This window comes from Lycorma delicatula, chromosome 13 (genome assembly GCF_047948215.1).
Source record: "Lycorma delicatula isolate Av1 chromosome 13, ASM4794821v1, whole genome shotgun sequence".
Classification (NCBI taxonomy): domain Eukaryota; kingdom Metazoa; phylum Arthropoda; class Insecta; order Hemiptera; family Fulgoridae; genus Lycorma; species Lycorma delicatula.
Window position 1 is genome coordinate 5,181,634 of NC_134467.1, and position 20,845 is coordinate 5,202,478.

Here is a 20,845-nt window from a genome sequence, read left to right on the forward strand (position 1 = left end):
AAAATTGTTGTCATTGATCTGTGTCTTATTACATATACAGATACACATACAGATACTACATATTGTAGTATAAATATAAACATGTTTTACACCAAATTAATGTTCGATTTCAACAGTATGATAGTACAGAGGGTTTTAAATTTGGATGGTATAATAACATTGTACAAAATGTATATTCAAAAAATTGTCATTTAAATGTTTTTTTTTTTTAATTTCTGTACAAAAATCCCACGACCTTGTAACTTGGTTGCCCAAAGGAATTAAGCACGGATTAGATCTCTTAAAAGAGATAGTAAGTGTCAACAAGTATTGCTTTGTCGAAGTGAAGGTTAATTCTAAGAATATGTATTAAATTTATCCCAAATACCATCCAAAAGGACTTTTAATTTGAAAGTTGTTTAAAAAACTTCCAGATTGTTGGCATGCACATATAAGAAATATGACGAGTGAAAAATCACATATACAATCAGACAGCATTAGATTATTTTATTCTGTCTTTAATAAACGAGTAGAATTTTTGCTTTTGCATAACTAATGCTAATTCTCTTATAACATCATATCAGTATGATATGATCGGCTTTCAAACAGATCATAGTACCATTCAACCAACAGATTCATCAAATTTTCCCTAATATTCACAGCTTCAGACAAAAAATTCTGCTCTGCTTGTTCTTCTTGATATCTGCCAACTCTTAAGAAGTGTAACATGCTGGCCTTTATAAAATTAATCCGACATCTACATTATCAGTTTTTTTTTAAGTAATAGATATTTCAAGATTACATTCGAGACTGAATTATCTCTAATATTTTCCGTAACTGTAGGCAATGCTCAAGGAAGTGTATTCTACACGCACTTCCAATACGCTTGTTCTCACAACACTAAAATAGCATATTTATAAGCGATTTGCTTGTAGTGTGTAAAAGTAATTCACAAGTTCACAGCACCTTCAAGAAGAGTTTAACAACATTGAAGAGTGGCAGAAGTTGTGACAAATAAAGTCTAATGAAAATTAAAAGTACACATTTTAGTTATGCATTTTCAAAGCAGCAACTAAAGTGTTCACCAAAGCATTTTAGTGAATACCAAAATGCTTTGGTATTTACCTTGACAAAAGGCTCACATTTGGAAAAAAAGGAACAACTGAATACTACTAAATTTTGTCAAATGTACTGGATTCTAAATTGAAACTCAAAATTATCTCTGAACAAGATTATTTACAAAGCCATCGAAAATTTGATCTGGACTTATGGCAGAAATATTAACAGGATCTAATATAATTATATTATGTATACAATACAAAGTTTTACACATCATCACATTGCAATAAACCACCTAATAATGTCATTGGCACCGATGAGAAACAGCTGTGAGGTAGACTTTATTTCCTTACAACTTTGTACAATACAAATAACAATGTACACGATTCAAGATACCTATAGTTACAGAAGAAATCTCAATTTTTTAACCAAAACTCAACAGTCATCCAAATGTTCTGACAGTTAATCTTTGACATTTATATCCAATTGACCTTTTTTAAAATTCAAGATCTTTAAGAAGTAAATCCTTTTATGAGAAGTATGATGTAAATAAGAATTAACTTTTGCCGTTGAGGTTTCTCCTTCAAGACAGTTGTAAACATTTATTCATTGTCCTGAACAAACAGATTATAGGTATCTACTTGCATTAAAAAAAAAAGTTTATATAGTTGTTATTTATTTCAACCACATTCTAAAATATGTTAATACGATTTAAAAACATAAACCGTCTAATAATTTCATTTGGAACCAATGAGAAACAGCTGTGAGGTAGACTTATTTCCTTACTCAGTTACTGTCATGTCATAACTGCTTCATGTCGTATCTGTACCAGCGAGTACGATTTGTTCTCATATCCTGATGTCCTTGATGATGTCAAGCAGATGATCTTTGTGTGTGCTAATTAGACAAATCCTAGGTGTTGTTGAGCGAACCACCGAGTTAGTCTAGTGGTAAACGTGTCTTCCCAAATCAGCTGATTTGGAAGTCGAGAGTTCCAGCGTTCAAGTCCTAGTAAAGGCAGTTTACTTTTAAACAGATTTGAATACTAGATCGAAGATACAGGTGTTCTTTGGTGGTTGGGTTTCAATTAACCATGCATCTCAGATATGGTCTACCTGAGACTGTACAAGACTACACTTCATTTACACTCATACATATCATCCTCAGAAATAATACCCGATGATGATTCCTGTAGGTTAAACAGGAATAAGAAAAGAAAAGGTGTTGTTGAGTAGCCTTTGGTATAGGAGTTCATTAAATTGTACTCCCAGAAGTGAAAGGTGTTTTAGTGGTGTTATTTGTGATTTTGGTAATGTCAAGTGTTAGATTACGTAAAATGAGTGTTTCTTAAGATTCATGCGAGTGGGTGTAATTTACTTTTGTAAATTAATGAGTAAATGAGTAATCACGTTTTCAGTGAAGTGTACTTCAACTGTTATAGTGTTTTTACGTTAAGAGTGGCCAGTTAGATTCGACAGGATTGTTACTGTCAGTTTTGTAGTGTACAGCTGTGGCAATATTCTAAACAGGTATTGCCAATTGGAATATTTTCTAAGTCTAAGGTGAGCTATAAGGGGAAATTCCTTCTTTTTATTTTCATTTATCTCCGGACCCCCTGACATCCCCCAAATCATATCCCAGATTTAGGTTTATACATTTTCCGACCCCCCTGCTACCCCAAATAGTGAAAGTGGGTACTCAAATTTCAGATTTTTTTGTGTAATCAGTTTCTGAACTCGGTTTGTTAAAAATAATTTTTTGTAAAAATTTATAAACATTTAAAGTTTATGAAGCCACAGAATTCATTTCTAGCTGCTACGACAGAAAGCGTTCTTCAGTGATGTCTAGGAAGGCGTCTGATGACAAAAAAAGAATAAGTCCAACCAATGGATGTTGCCCCTGGCAGTAAGGATACAGAGACGGTGGTCACTGGTATAGATGTTAAAGGGAAATCGACTGAGGTAAATGGTGTTAAGGCAGCTGACAAGCAACAGGCAAGTGTGTCTGTTGAAATGGATATAGTTAAGTCGACTCCTGAACAGGAAGACGGTAGAGGATGGTTAGTGGTAGAAAGGAGACGGTCAGGTTCTTATTTTTATTGGTTCTTCAGTTTGGACTATTGGAACTGTTGGTGAATATATTAGTTCATGTGTTTTAAAGAAAATAAAGTACTATACTGTGTAAGAAATATGAAAAAAACTTATCAAATAATAGTGCCCAAATGAAAATGTTTATATGAATGAAAAATATGTAAAGTAATTTTATCAGTTCTTTTCTCACATGATTACTGTAATTTATACATAATGTACAATAGGCTCATATAAAAACATCAGTCAATTAAGTGAACTTTTATGCTGTAGGCCTAACAGATGGTGTACTTTTTATTAGTAATTAAAAATTTAATTTTCTTTTGTGTATCAGTATTGTACCTCTAAAATAAAAATCACAAATTTTTCCAGAGGGATGACGAATTATTGAACGAGATGAATTAACGGGTAACGAGCAATGGAGGTCCTATTGTAATTATAACCTAATTGAAAACTTCAAGAGTCTACTGCAAAACTGTCAACTATACACTGTTCTTATTTATTAGTATCGTAGAATATAAATAAGAAAATAAGTATTATTATTTTCAATAAATAGAAAGATAATCGTGGAACTTATGCAATGTTATCCAACCTAATGTTTTTTTATTGTATACGTCATTACTGTTAAATGTTTTGAGTATTTAAATTATAAATTCAGTAATTATTGCAATTATTTATTATTTAAATAATCAAAACATTTATGTTAATTGGTCGAGGTTAGCGAGCTTAGGTTAAGTTAATTTATATCTATAACTATAAACAGCAAACCTTTGGATTATTGTCAATATCGCCCGATATAACTATTATATTATAAACATAATTTAACGAATTAACCTACGCTCGCTAACTTAAGACTAATTAACACAGTAATGTTTTAAGAAATGATTACATTGTATATCAATTAACCGTACAGCATTAGTAATGACAAATTTATCATAAAAAAAAATCTACTTAAATTCTATTAATTTATGTTAGAATGGTATAAAATTACTTACTTGGTCAGATAAACAAAAGTGAACACCACCAAATAAATAATACTTATATTATAATATAAACCCCTCCCACACAAAGGTCTTAGACAAACGTTCACACCATGATGAAAGTAACAAGGTGTAGCATTGCGCTCAGTATTCGGCGCGCATGCGTATACGCTCGTCACAAAATCTCATTTTCTACCGGGTTATTTGAACATTTAAGTAAGGGATTTTGGGACAAAAGTTTTTAGTCGTACAAAAATTTTACAAAATCTTAAATACATGATAACGATTAAACGAGTTAACAATCGAATATTTATGAATGATTATTCACTTTCAATATTAATTAGTATTATTTGGCACTGATAAAGTCGTAATATTTATTAAAAATATTAAAATTTTTTTTTTAATAATCCTTAATAAAAATAAATATTTTATACAAGTCTATTGATTCTTAAGAGTATTGAAATCGATTGTTAATTAAGATAAAATTCAAAATAATGAATGAAAAACTAAACAAACAAACAGGGGACACATCTTATGAAGTGCAACTGACACTAAGTCTTTGTGTAGCGTGTGTGGCTCTACGGTAACGACTCCTTTTGCTATTCGTGGGGTTCGGTATCGAATCACCGATAATTTTTTTTTATGCTCATAAAATATTTTTTTAATAATATTATTTTCCATTTTTTATGTGAAACTATTTAATGTTGTTAAAATGGAAAATCAACTAAATGGGAGATAACTTATTTCAAAATTTTATAACTATAGATCTGATATTTTTATTTTGGTCGATCTTCAGAATTGATGATTTTTTAGTTTAATTAAAAATATTATCGCAAAACAATTTTTGAAAGAAATTGCTTTTAATAATCTAATTTACACGGGAAAATGAGATATTACTTATTTTTTTACGGATACCAAAATGAATATTACTTTATAATACCGAAATAAAAATAAAATAAAAAGTTGTTTAGTGAATTCGTTCTTATTGAACTGTGAATTTAAGAGAAAATATAAATAAAAATTGCATTTAAACATTAAATTTACTCGATTTATAAACAAAAACGGTTTTTAAAATCGTTATATTCATTTTAACTGCTGTAAAATCCATTTTGACCAAAACACAAAAACATTTCATAAATTTAATCGCAATAAAAAATTATCAGTTGTGGTTTTCCTTTACTGTTCATATAAATATTTATAAATAAAACATATTTAAAGTCGATAAATTAAAAATTTTAGTTAAAAAAATTTAGCAACATAATTCAGATTATTTTGTTACTTTATTTTAAATATATAAACTTTGATTTAAACAAACGCTTTTTCAAACAAAAACAAAGCAAATATTAATCTTAAAATAAATGATTTATCTTCAACGATGGCCTGTTTTTTACATCCTCTGTCTTGCCGACACGAACAGTGGTCATGTACAAGCCTTTCTGTTACGTAGTTTTTTTTATAATACTTGTCCTTGAATTGGTTACATACAATAGCGTTTGCGTCTTTGTTTTAACTACTGTCAGAGTTTTAACTGATTTTTTTTAGCACAAGCGGCAGGGTAATTATAAAAAGAGTTTTAGACACTATATATATATATATCTTACAGTTCTATACTTGTTCATCAATAATTTTATGTATATACAAAACTCTTGACCGAACAAATACAAAAAAATTTCAATAAAAAATCCTTTTTTCAGGCTTACTAGGGAATATAGAATGAGAAATGAAATGGTTTCCTGTCCTTACAAAAGACGAATATATATTTTAAATATCGATATACCGATTCAAAATGTTCATTACGATCGCCAAATGGATCGTCTAATTAATAAACATCATTACTTTTATAGAAAATATTACTCTTAATTATTAATATTAGTGTAGGAGATTATTTTACATATATCACAGTCACTAGAAGAATAGAAACTTAAATCTGTAAGTTATCTAAATAGACTTTTATAAGCTTTTAGAGTTACGGTCCTTTTTGAATCACCCGGAAGTACTAAGCACATTCACTAGGTGCTAAAATGGATTAAGAGGTTTGTTACTGGCCGCATTGAAAACGTTTACAAGGTCTCCTTAGATTACGGACTTAATATTGTTCGACATTGTGGTTTTCAAAAATTAATTCATTAAAGTCATATTACTATCCCTCTTCAAATGTTGATATTTTTATTATATCTAAGAAAAATTATTCGCAAACTTTGTTAACTTTGGCAGTAAATGAATAATTTTAAGATACAGTTAATACAACTTCAGAAAGAAAATCTAGTAAGACGATAATTTCATTATAAAAACTTTTTATTTCACGCTAATAGGTTAAAAAAGTTTAGAAATATTTTAATATCTACATCGTAACATAAAAAATGAGTCTTGACACAACGGATAGGTACAGAATACTCTTAATTATTAATTCAAGTGTTAAATACATTTAGAAAAAATAAAGGACTAATATAATTTTAATATAAGAAAAAACGCTATTCTAGAGATCGGAAACTCAGTTTAGATTTTACATCTCTTAATCTATATTTTTAATTTTTCTGCATTCTATGTGCAATTTTTGTTCAAAAGAACGGTCACTTATAATTAAAAAAATAACAATATCCACTTTTACCAAAACAGACAACGGAGCTGTTTTCGTTTATAACTCGATACTATATTTACGAGAAAGGGCGGCCTTATTATGTTATCGTTTTAAAAAATTGCCAATCTCATTTGAAAAATCTTTTAACCGATTTATTTAAAATGCGATAAAAAAATTTATTTTACAGGAACAATATTATTCTGTTCGTGAAATTTTAAATGATCCTAATTAAAAACAACAAAAAACACTATTTAGCTGCTTCCCGTTCAACGTATACTGAAAGATATGGTCAAAATAATCTTTAATACTGAAATTGTGAATCATTTTTTAGTAATCTTTTATATTTCATGTAGATATGTCGACATTTTTTCGTGCGTTTGTATTTAAACAATTAATCTGAATTTCAAAAATCTATTTTTTACACAATTTTCGAAGAAAAATACGGTTTTTACTTTCGGTTAGATGGTGGGAGTGAGGGTTGAAATTGAATTTTCTTTACGTTTTGAGATATCAGGAAATTAAATCAAAAAAATAGCACAAGAAAATAAACGTTAGAGAAGTTACAAGACAGGAATGTACAGAAGAGATATTCACGAAAAATATCACAAACTTTCAGGATTTGTTCCGACGCTACAGGCACAAAATAGACAAAAGACTCGGCTTGCTGGTTTCAAATTAAGAAAAATATATTTCCAGAATATTGTATTAAAAGAAAAGCATTCGATATAGTTCTAGCGTTCCGCATATCAGTTACCTCTTTAATACAGAGTGATTCACGAAGTATATAACAAACATTTAGGACGTGAAATACCGATGAAAATAAAGAAGAAAATTTGTACAACTATAGGTTCGGAAACGGCTTCGTTAACAAACGTCGGCTGGCGAAAGGTTTCACCCTTATTTATGTGCCTTCCATCAAATTAAGCTATACTATAATACTGGGATCCAAATTAAGGGGGAACTTTTGCGGTTTTATATGAAATCTGACCTGAAAAACTGAAAAGAGGTAGGTCTTATAACTGTACCCACCGGGTTGGTCTAGTGGTGAACACGTCTTCCCAAATCAGCTGATTTGGAAAGCTTAGAGTTCCAGCGTTCAAGTCCTAGTAAATTCGGTTATTTTTACAAGGATTTGAATGCTAGATCGTGGATACCGGTGTTCTTTGGTGGTTGGGTTTCAATTAACCACACATCTCAGGAACGGTCGAACTGAGAATGTACAAGACTACACTTCATTTACACTCATTCATATCATCCTCATTCATCCTGTGAAGTATTATCTAAACGGTAGTTACCGGAGGCTAAACAGGAAAAAGAAAAAAGGTCTTATAACTGTATTTTTTAGTTAGTATTTGAGAAATCTGGGGTAATAAACAAAAGATCGGAGTTGAAAAAAACACTATTTTACGTTTGGTGTAAAATAACGTTGTTAAATCGGTGATAAAAACGCATTAAGGTTTTAAACAAAATTTGTAGAGAATTTGATTCCGAGTAAAACTATGAATAATCTGCACAGAAACAAAAGAATTTCGAAGTTTATTAAAAAAATATATATATATATATTTAAAAATGTGACGGATTTTATTAGGTATTAAACGAAACAAAACTACAAAACAAAAGAATTAAATATTTTAGAAAAATAAACGAAACTATTAATAAAACACATTTGTTTCGCGTCGCTCAAGTAGATAAGTGGTGCAAATGACAACGTGTCGAGTCCGTAACCGTGCACACATCGGTTCGAATCCGACTTCACACACGTATTTTTATTTTTTATTTCATTAATTTAAATATATTGATTTATTAATATTTTTTAACCTCTGATTGTAAACATTTTATATGAATACAAACATATTATTGAAATAATAATAAATCTTTTTTTTCCTTTTTTTTTGTCTTCAGTCATTTGACTGGTTTGATGCAGCTCTCCAAGATTCCCTATCTAGTGCTAGTCGTTTCATTTCAGTATACCCTCTACATCCAACATCCCTAACAATTTGTTTTACATATTCCAAACGTGGCCTGCCTACATCTACATTTATCCTATCCATTTCTCTTTTTAAATTTTCTAACCTACCAACCTTTTTTAAACTTCTAACACATTCCACGCTCCGACTCGTAGAATGTTATTTTTTAATTTTCTGGTGACCCATTCCTTTGTAGTCGCCACCCGGTCGGGGACTAGTTTACCTCCGGAATATTTTACCGAGGAAGGCGCCTCCATCATTGCTATATGAAAATGCAGAGAGCCACATTTTCTTGAGCCCCCTCACCGACGGCAAGGTCTCATGATTCATAGAGGAGGAATAATAAATCAATATATTTAAATTTAAAAAATGAAAATAAAATATACGTAATTACGGATTCGAACCGATGTGCCTTCTTGTAAGATCCAAATATTATATTAATTAAAATTGTATTTGGCTGTAACTGGAACCAACCGAAAATAGTACCGGTTATGATATATTGTTGAAAAGCTCTCGACGAGGGGTTGTTACTGCAGTTAAGAAAAAGTCCAAAATCCTATTTTTTTTTTTTAGATTTTGGGCTTTTTTGATTTAGTCGATTGCAATCAAAAGCAGAGGTGCCAAAGATACTATAACAGCCCTAAATCCAAAATTTCAACATTCTACGGCTAATGACTTTTAAGTTATACGAGATATATACGGACGTATGTACGTACAGACATCGCACCGAAACTAGTAAAAATGGATTCAGGGATGATCAGAATGGATTGTTCCGTTGAAATCTGAAAACAGAAATTTCTCGCGGTTCCTTATTACTTCGAATAAGGAAGTAAAGATTCTCAGTATAAACGAGACTAAAACAACGCGATACGAAATATTAGATACCGATAATCAACCCATCGGGTCGGTCTAGCGGTTAACGCGTCTTCCCAAATCAGCTGATTTGGAAAGTCGAGAGTTACAGCGTTCAAGTCCTAGTAAAGCCAGTTATTTTTACACGGATTTGAATACTAGATCGTGGATACCGGTGTTCTTTGGCGGTCGGGTTTCAATTAACCACACATCTCAGGAACGGTCAAACTGAGAATGTGCAAGACTACACTTCATTTACACTCGTACATATCATCCTCTGAAGAATTATCTAAACGGTAGTTACCGGAGGTTAAACAGGAAAAAGAGAGAGATACCGATAATCAATTTTTAAACGGTACAATTTTTTTTAATATTTCAAATTAGATAGATAACCTTACTCGTCGATTTATCTTATCGATGAAACTTTACGACTTTGCGCATTTGTCACTCTGTAATATCAGACCTACTTTTAAAGCGCAACATGGAGTACAAGATTACAGTTCATCGTAATCTTAAGGGAATACCTTTACAAAATTAACAAAAAATTATTAAGAATTCTCTCTTAATTCAACGACAAACAGTTTTCTCACAAATTGAAGATGAAAATTTACCGATAAAATTTTTTTTGTAAAAGTTCCAGTTCATCGATCGGGCTAAAACTCGAGTTTACCCAGTTACTAATAGTATTTAAAAAGAAAAAGTTAACAAAAAATTTATTTTTATTATTATATGTTTAACATACCTTAATGAATATGTTCAAAACATCATGCTTTCACTCTTATGCATTCACGATGGTATTTACTTCAGAATTACAAATTTTTTTCCTAAAGCTTTTATCCGATTTTTGAAATTGAATAAATAAGTTTTCAATCGCCTGTGAGGGGTAATTCAGGATGATCGGATTTGAAGAAAACATGAAGATTTCCCTGAAAAAAAAATCACATGTCAAATCATACGAATGCGGTTACCTCTTCGAGTTGTTTCTCATCCTAAACATTCAAAAAAAGCTTGATCGAAGTTATCTGTAACTTTTAAGAGCGTAGCGAGTAATATTTGAAAGACACACGACTGTTTTTCATGAATTATCATCGAAATGAATAATCAAAAATATAAACCGAAATTAAAAATTTGAAATTGCGTATACTTTTAAGAGAAAATAAAAATCTGTAATAAAATAGAAATGTTTTAATATGTTAAATAAATTCTTTGACAGCTGAAAGGATCTATCACGCTACCCCTAAATGCCAAAAAATAATTAATTATAACGTTTATTCATTATTTAATTGTAATTTTTTGAATTTTACTTGTCAATTTCGTAATGTAACGCTCTTATTTTACGAGTTTATTTCCTTATATTTAAATTTTTTACATAAATGTTATTTATTTGTGTTTATTGTTCGGTAACTACCAAACTTATCGTGACAATTCAGTGCACAATAACGTCTACATTTCATGACAAAAAATTCCTTTCGAGACGTCGGAAGGCGGTAGTAGATTTCACCGGTGCTAAGTAGGTACATGTGAAAAAAGTTTCACATGTTTAGCGTACGGCAAGCTCCATCTTGTTACAGTTCCAGCAATATTTTGATCATCCCTTGCCGTAAGGGTAGGTCATATCAAAAATTGTTTAAGACAAAAGTTTTAGGTACGTTTATACAACTAATTACCGCTTTAAACCTATTCGACGCTGTGCCTATTAAAGGAGGTACGATTTTTTTTGTCTTCGAAACCCCATTTTTTCCACCCCCTGGGCCAACGGTCGGTGATATCAAAAGACTTTACTTAGGTGTTCTAGGTCCTTACCCGAAGAATCTTTAAACGAATTCGATATTTTACTTAATAAGAAAGGTATAGTATTTTTTCAAAAAAGCGCCCCCAATTCCAGTCCCACGGTCCGATTTTGCCCGTTAACAAACTCGACCGAGAGTTTGGGTGGTTATATTTTACGTATAAATTTGAAAGCGATTGGCGCAAAATTACGGAAATTATCGTGTCAACAAGAAAGTGAAGTGTGTGTGCGTGTGCGCGCGCGCAACATTTTTAACCGGGTGGTTTTGGAGTCTGGAGGATGTGAAACGCGAAGATATGTCGAAATTTTCCGAAAGTCGAACCACGGTATCATTACAATAGTTAGCTTTCTTATGAAATCGACCAAAAAAAGTCACTGACAGATCTCTGTTCTTCCTTCTGCCGGAGAAAATACTAATCGTACAATATTCGTAACGGTTGACGGGAGCGCACGACAAGTTTCAGCCTTTACACGATGCTTTGCCGGCACCCTACAGAACGGATGATGGCAGACAGTCGTGCAACAGGATTAGAGACATTCCTGACCGTACCGCTTAGTCGAAATAATCTGCAAAACATTTTCAACAGTTAGAGGCCAATTTTGAAACAGCCCAGGTGTGTATTTTGTTTCGTTTGTTTGTTAATATTATTATATAAACATAGTCGATGCGATATATAAATTAAAAACTTATTTGCAACGCGATCGAATGCTATTTCATTCTCTGCTCTGAGCATACTCATGATTTTTTTTTAAATTATTATTTCGTTACCTCAACGATGTGGAAACCGCTAAGAAAATACCTGCTGTTCAAATAATATACCTCAATACTATATTAATGTTTTTACCGAAGAGTAAAACGTTCTGATATTTCATCCGAGTACTCTTCCATTTAAAATATAAGAAAGGAGGGGAACAAGCTACTTTAACGCATTTAAAATAAACTATAACCGACCTTATATCATGCGGTCTTACGTTTATGATTCACCGATCAGTCTTCTTTTACTGAAAAAAAAGGAATTCTAATAAAATCCATTTCAACGTCTAATTTATTTGTTTCAGACTAAATAAAAAAAGATAAAATTAGAAACAGAAATGATATCGCTACATATAGATATAACTATTACGAAGCCAAGATTTGACATTTTTGGCCTATTTATAGAAATGTTTTTTTAAAAAGTATTTTAAAAATAATACATAACTGACCGAGCTGTTTTCAACCAAATCGGGACAAAATAGCAGACGTAAATGTAAACACGGTTGAAACAATAAAGCATATGACAATATTTTGAACAAACTGTTATTTTAGTAGAAGAAATTTCTTTTATACGCGTTGAATGTAACGGCAACTAATGCTAAAACCGCTAGTAAAACTTTTTAAATGGAAATAATTGTTTCTCGATGAGGAAAAATTAATCGAGAATAATTTTCCAATTTCGTATTGACGGTAACCGAAACCTTTTTGTTAGAAACCTTATCGACCAGCGATTCCCAAACCTGACGCCGCGGCGCCCTTCGAAATATTGTAAAAGCTTCATAATTAATTGAACCAAGACATTTATAATTATTAATTTAACGTTAATAAAGAAAAAAGAAAATGTTAAGTAATGAAGATACACGAGTTTAATTTATTTTTATCTCTTACTCACGAGTAGTCATTATTTTACTTAGGGTATGGCGCCGTGGAAAAGTTTTAACTGAAAAAGGGCGCAATTCGGCAAAATTTGGGAGCCATTGCTTATCAACAAATTTTGTAATGAATTTGTAGTATAAAATTAAAGAATCTTTTTACAGGCAATGGCTGTTTTCACACTTACCGACACTTTGTCGGCGGTCGTAAGAATTAACTTAAACTCACGAATACCTTTCACAATGACCGACATGTCGGCGTCGGTACTGTGTCGTCTCAGTTCGTTGTTTTGTACCGGTTGCGTCTCCAATTTTTCTCTAAAATATGGCTAATTTTAAATACGATGTAGTAACATTAATCGAACTTATAGTAAGCCCTGCTTGTGGGATAAGTTTAATGACGATAATAGAAATAAACTATAATAAAAAATAATGTCGGGTAGTAAAACAAAAAAAAATCACTGAAACTGGTAGACAACAACTAAGTTAAAACTTGTAACGTGAAAATATTCTTGTCGATGTCGGTACTGCGCCGTGTCTTGTCGGAAAGTGCTAAAACAATCATTCACTCTTGTAGAGAGATAGCTTAATCGAATTATTTAAATCGTTTCACGTACAAAATCAAAATAATAAAAGTAATTAAAACTATAGAGCCGTATATTTTCCTACTTTATAAAAAATTTATTTGATATCGAAAAATTAAAATGATTAAAAATGTTCAATTATAAAATAAACGATGCGTAAGTATTGCTCTTTTTAACTCATCGGGAAGGTTTTGGGTTCAAATCCCACAAAAAAAATCTGGCATTTTTCACGCATTGTAAATTTTAATACCGCAAAAATAAATGACAAGGACAAATTTCATGAAAGATCTAGTTATACCCTGGCCGGAAACTCTTCTGCAAGTTGTTACTTTACCTCGGTCATCGAAAACAATTATTGGAGGGATCCTAGGAAACAATGAAGCACAGACACCGACCGGAAGACAAGAAAAATAGAGAACCTTCTGTGAAATGTGCCGTTACCAAAAGAAACGAATGACAACTAACTATTGTACAAGATGTAACACCCCTTCTATCTCGAGCACGCGTGCAAAACCTGTTCCGAGGACATGTAAATTGCAATCATCAGATTTCTGCAAGTTGAAGAATTACGATCGTGAACGTTCTTGAACTTGTAAAGCGCAAGTTTTTAATTATAAATCCATCGTTACTGAGGAAAATTCGTGTTTATAATCAAATTGAATTTTGAAAAAAAATTTCAAATCTTAAGCAAATGGAAAACACGATGATAAAATAGTTTATATATAATAAATAAAATGAAATTCAACTTTACCGACGATTCGTTCGCTTTCTCTTTTCTAGTAATGACATTTCCAGTCATATTCAGATACAGAAAAAACAAACACAAAACAAGAGATGTTTGTATTACAAACGCATACAAAAGGAATTGCAATATTATTGATATGAATATGATGTCGGTCTTTGTGCTTCTTTTAGAGATATAATAGATTACATGTAGAGATATTACTGTTAATCCTGATGAAATTTTAGATATCATGGCGAGAAAGAAAAATCGACGATTAGCTTTATAATAATTCATAACTTTTATTGGGAGTGTAAATGTGTGAGTGTGAAGTATATGTGAATTATGAAAAAAATGATATACTAACATTATGATTCTTATTTGCGTAGTAAATTATGTATTAAATCTAAGCAAATGTTTTGTGTTTCTCAAATGCAAAAAAGTATAAAAAACCGTTTCAATATAAAATAATTTTCATTATTATTATTATTTTACGATCATCATCAAGCCCCCTACACAATATGTAATGTTAAATTACATAAACTTTAAAATACGTATAATATGAAAGATTAATACAATGTTGACCCTTGTGTTTATAAAAATAATCCGTTTTAAAATAAAGGTGTCGAATCCCAGTCAGTCTTTGTATTTTTAACATGCTAAAAAAAAAAAATAATAATAATTGAACGTTGATATGCTGTCGATTCAAGTTTGTTAATAGATGCATTTTGACGCGTTAATTGAATATTTGTTTTAGTAGCGCGGAAGACATAATAACAAAGTCTTTGACCGCTGTCTATCTGGTAATGTATATTTGTAAGTCTGGCAACTCTGGTTGGTGTATTTGTAAGTCTGGCAACTCTGGTTGCTAGGAAACCGATCGGTTTCCTAGCAACCTAGTTCGTTGTATGAGGAAGGGAGGTCCCCCCTTCGACACTTCGACAACATACAACCGTTCAAGGTTACACATTACAACTTAAATGCATCCCATATATTACTGCAGTATTTTATAAAATTATAACGAACCAAAAATATAAAATTAACATTGCAAACGTTTTCATCACCGATGCATTTATTTTTTTAAATCCTTTGTGGCCATTATTTCGATTGTAATTATTGAAAAGATCGTTGTAAGACAAGAATTGAATTCAAGACCTGTTAATTTTTTTTAATGTATGAAACCTGGCTAAACAATTGTCGGTGGTGGATATAGAATAAACTTCACACATTACTTTTTGATCGTATTAATAAAAAAAAAATCTCTCTCTCACTGTGTGTGTGTGAGCGCGCACACATTACATCCTTATGTATCACTCGTTAATCGTTTTTATAATCTATAATAATTTGTAGTTCAGTTATTTTTCTTTGATTAGCTATTGAAGAAGTTACAGTCTAGTTGTGGAAAATTCTTCAAATATCTTCTGGAATCGAACCCAAAACCTTTGGTGTATTATGTAGCAAGGAAGTACGCTTTCTGTGAAACGGTCGCGGCGACATTACATTTTTATTGTTAATTACAATATTCGAGTTTTTTAAATTTCTGCTTTAAATTAAAATTAAAAAAATATAAAACCGCGCACGCGAATGTACTTTTATGTATCGTCACATGATCAGCTATACGACGTCTTCCGACCCGCTGGCCAATAAATTCTCTTACCGACAAATTGTAATACGGTGGTATCTTTTCCATGACAAGTGAAGTGCCATTTTGTTCAGCATAAAATGCTTAATAAATTTTGTAATAAGTAAAAATTTTATCAAACAATTAATTACAAAGATATGGAAGAATTAAAAATTAAGATGGCTCCATTTTGAAATCTTTGAAGTTGATGTTTTCAAAATTTTTTATTATGTAGAATAAAAAATTAAATTTTCCAAATTTAATTATTGTAGGTTAACCCGTTCCTGAGAAGGGATTTTTTTTGTTGAAAACCACAAAATTGCGTCCAGAAGGAAAACAAAGCAAAGCAGGACTTAAGTCGGTTTGAACGTTTTTGCATCTTTTGGTGTCCTGAATCAGTTTCTGGAGTTCGGCGAATACGTCCTGCAACACTCTGTACGTATGTTCTAATTATAAATATATTAAAATTGTAGAGAGCTGTATGTTTGATATTTCAGTCGCTGGTAAAAAATGAACTAACCTGTGCATATCATTGAAATATGAATTTTTATATTCCATTGGAATATTTTACATTCAATTTATACCGACGTGAATATATTTTTCAAATAAAATACATTTAACTAATTCGTCAATCGATCTTAAAATTAAAAGGATCGGATAAAATAATTAATAATGAATGTTAATTCTAATATATTTAAATTAAACGTAATGTTTATAAAATATAATTTGAAGATAAAAATTATAAAAAAAATATATATATAATAAATAAACCGCTATCAGAATCATTTACAGAAGTGTAGTTAAATATAATCCATAAATAGATTTTATTTTCTGACACATTAGGAAAAAATAATCACATACTTTGTAGTAAAATATCAAGGAAATATTTTAAATAACGGCAAAAAATTTAAATCCTTTACTGTTGAAAAATATACGTTAACAGCAAAAAAAAAAAAAATATAATTAACCTCAATCTATACATATATTGACGCCGTGCGTTTCGTTTGTTTCCGATAACCGCAAAAACGAATGAATCAGTCATTACGAAATTTTACCTGTAACTTTCTTATGACACCGGGAAACTTAACCGCAGTTTAAATCTCATCAATTTCACTGCTATGTAAATCATTAAATAAAAACCTTATAGATAAAAATCTATAACTTCCTTTACCAAGATTTAATGTCTATGTTAATATCGACTTCAAACAGTAATTATTTGATTTACTAAATTTAATTCGTCGTCTATAAAATATCAGTTTGTATTAGCGCCATAATATACGTAAAAATAAATTAATTTGATAATAAAATTATAGGAAATGACGACAGTTTAGAAATTTGCGGCTGTACAGAGTAACATTCTGTATATTTTTAGTTCCCGAACTAAGAATTTACATCATCAGGGTAAGCCGTTCTCGTAATTGGCATGAATTCGACATTCGATTTGGTAGTAATATTTTCATATGCCAAATTATGCATATAGCGCGGACGAGGGATCCTAGTGATAAAATAAAATTTGAACATGATGAATTAAGGAAACAATATTACTTACAAAATGTTCTGATGCAGCAGTAGTATATATATATATATATATATATATATATATATATATATATAGAGAGAGAGAGAGAGAGAGAGAGCGGTAGAATTAAATAAATGAATTATGTTTAAAGTATAAAAATTATCTAAAGTAACCGCTAGTACCGCCTAACACGCGCGAATAATACACTGTATGCGCGCGCACTCTAGTTAGAATCATCGAATTAAATAAACAAAAATATTATATTTAAATAAAATGATAAATATTTCAAATTAAGTTGTGTGCGTAAGCCGTGCATCAGAGAAAATCCGCGTGACAGGAAAATCCTACAACTGTGTTGTCAACTTTTTTGCGGTAGGTGTTCAATTGTCATTAAAATAGATGCTGTATTTCAATTTTCTATGCATTACATGGTAGGGTGTCATACAATTTAAGCTAATTACAATCAAGAAAGGAATGTTTTAATAAAAATAGAAAGAACAGGAGAAAAATCAAAGAAGTGAATTTAAAGTTCGACTTTTTATTTAATGAATCTATTGCGGTGTAAAATTTCTTATGCGTATGAATAAATTCAATTATAAAATTTATACAGTCCTTTATTTTAATTTATACCCTCAATTATGCGATTATATACAAAATAAATTGAGGGGGGTGTCGAATCATATTATTAGTTCTAAGATCTGTCTAAATCTATTACGGTATCTTTACGATTTACTACAGTTTGTTATTTTATTATTTTTCAGCGAAAAGTTAAATACCTTTGCTCTGATAAAATAATTTAGAATTGCAGAAAGAGGTTTTATTTAAATCTTTTCAAAAGTTAAGCATTCTTGACACAATTATATTGAATCGCGTTAAAATTGAAGGAAATCTTCCTAGTTAAGTTACTTCGATGTCAAAAATCATCAATTTTTCATGTATATCTTATTCGGTTAGCTTATAGAATTCAAGTAAACAAACTGCGCGTGTATGAAAACATACAAAAATCTTTATATGAAACTGTGAGCTTCACAGTTACAGCGGCGTACTGTTTGGCTATTCTACGCATGCGCGTAAAGAACGCTGAACGATGCTTTGAGGGAGAGAAAGCACTGTCGCTCCCGCAGTTCTGACCCTTGCGTGCCGGTAGAAGGTAGTTTTGTTTTTACTCCGCGTGTGTGTGGAACGTTCCACGTTCGTTCCCTTTTCTAGTTTAGTCGGTAGAAGGAATACGAAAGCGGTTTAGTTGTTTTTCAGTAGCGATCAGAAGATTGTGTAAAGCAAGAACTCTTTGATCGCCACAACCGTCCAAAAATACGCTGGAAGGGCAAAAGAGAAGGTAATTAGTAAAAAATAATTACGTATTTGTTTCTATGTAATAGAAATTTAAATTAAGTACCGTTAGACTGCAGTGTTTTTAAACCGACATTTTATTAAGTTATTATCTAATAATACTAAAAAATATTATCCGTATTGACATTTTATTAATAATTCGGTTAAACCGAATACGATTTTTAAAGCAGAATGTGCTGTGCTTAAAAAACCGATAAAGTGTAGAATTAGATTAATATCCTGCTTCCAGCTATTCTATTCGATTCATTTTTGTCGGTTCTTTTAATTTCCATAAAAATTTGACCACGGCCTTGAAAAGGTCCAGAAAAGGTTTTTCTGGAGCAGCACCGCAGTAATTTCAAGTACAATACGCCACCGGAATCGGTGCTTGACTAAACCCTATTTAATCTCTACATAAACAGAGCCCGGTTTAAAGAAAAATAAACAGATTTAAAAATAATAAACATTATAATGATCTGTATAAAGACAGAGATAAATTTAGAAAATTGATTTGAAAATCTACGTTTCTAGCGAAAAAGAAAAAGAAGGTATAAACCTGAATAGATGGACCGAAGAAATGTGACATTTTGGAAAGCAAAAGAGATCAAAATTTTGGAATCGTGATCCTTAGTGAACAGAAGGTAAAGAAAAAATCCACCCCCCACCCGTTCAAAGATTTAATTAAATTTTTTTTTAACTTTAAAATAGTTTTTTGTATTTCTCTAAGTTATGGTACTCTTTCGATTAAAAACTTCAGATTTTCTCCATGAAGCCTCCCTGATGTACTTGTGTCATACAGGAAATATCTAATGTGGACACCACATGACTTCTTTGTACGCCTATTATATTACATATATATATTTTTTTTAAATGAAAATTACATAAAATCTTACTTCATTAATAACTTCTGATTTTTTTCATATATATATATTTTTGTTATTATTGAATTATTATTATTTATTGTTTTTTTTTTGTCTTCAGTCATTTGACTGGTTTGATGCAGCTCTCCAAGATTCCCTATCTAGTGCTAGTCGTTTCATTTCAGTATACCCTCTACATCCTACATATGTAAAACAATTTGTTTTACATATTCCAAACGTGGCCTGCCTACACAATTTTTTCCTTCTACCTGTCCTTCCGATATTAAAGCGACTATTCCAGGATGCCTTAGTATGTGGCCTATAAGTCTGTCTCTTCTTTTAACTATATTTTTCCAAATGCTTCTTTCTTCATCTATTTGCCGCAATACCTCTTCATTTGTCACTTGTCATTTTTCATTTGACAAAAGAGACAGTAATATTATTTTTCACTCAAGATGCAATGTAGTACAATTAGTTATCGTATCTAACTTCGCACGGGCGCTGCTCATTGTTCAATCCTGAGGAACATTTACGCCTTATCATATCTCGGATAAATATAACGATAAAAAAATAATACAACTTAAGTACAATTTATTATTATTATTATTATTTAATTTTTAAGAAATGAAAATAATAAAAAAAATTACAAAGATTCCAAAAAAAATTTTATGCATAAAATACTACTAGTGGAGGCAATCATTAATTTTGCAAGTTTAATTCATTTTTAGTAAAATGCCCATAATATTTTTACGACTTCCAAATTACTTTCCTATGATCTATATTTTTATGAAGAGCAGCCCGAGGGTGTAAATGCAGTAATTTTTTTTTTTTTTTTTAATAGTAAAATTATAATATATTGATTCGTTATTAAATTTAAAAAAAAATAGATAATAAAAATTTTACCAAAATATTAAAAATTATTATTTTTATTCATCTTCTACGTAAACGTATTGAATACGAAAAAACGCAATGCGGCGATTTGTCTAATGCCAAGCTCGGCGGCTACGGGACCACAACGGAAGAAGTGGCAACATAACAGTTTAAATGTTACAATAGTAAATCAGTTTAAATGGCAACATAGCGTTTTAGTCTAATAATCAGTCTTCCTAAGAAAACTACTGAAATTAACTTAAGATAATGCAATTCTAATTGAAAATAAAAATTAAAAGCAAAATTGAAGCATTTTTTGTGAAAAAAAATTATTAATAACATTTAAAAAATACATTTATAATAAATTATATTGAAAGTAACACCGTATTGAATGTGACTGAAAAAAGCACATGTTTAGCATACG

The 20,845-nt window shown here is 30.7% G+C and overlaps 1 protein-coding gene and 1 long non-coding RNA gene across 6 annotated transcripts in view; one reads left to right on the top strand and one right to left on the bottom strand.

Moving 5' to 3' along the window:
- The window catches only part of LOC142334132 (uncharacterized), a 59,573-nt gene that overhangs the window by 30,732 nt on the left and 7,996 nt on the right, over positions 1-20,845 (bottom strand). The window contains exon 2 of one of the 5 annotated variants that reach the window (XM_075381882.1): positions 10,245-10,428. The exons of 3 other annotated variants lie outside the window; for them this stretch is intronic. The gene's annotated coding sequence lies outside the window, so the exon portion shown is untranslated. Of the gene's footprint in view, positions 1-4,120; positions 4,254-10,244; positions 10,429-20,845 lie in introns of those variants that run through there. One more of the 5 variants, XM_075381883.1, reaches the window with a different exon arrangement.
- LOC142334134 (uncharacterized) overlaps positions 18,501-20,845 on the top strand; it is a 39,297-nt gene continuing 36,952 nt past the window's right edge. The window contains exon 1 of the long non-coding RNA XR_012758780.1: positions 18,501-18,698. This is a non-coding gene — a long non-coding RNA (uncharacterized LOC142334134). The remainder of the gene's footprint in view (positions 18,699-20,845) is intronic.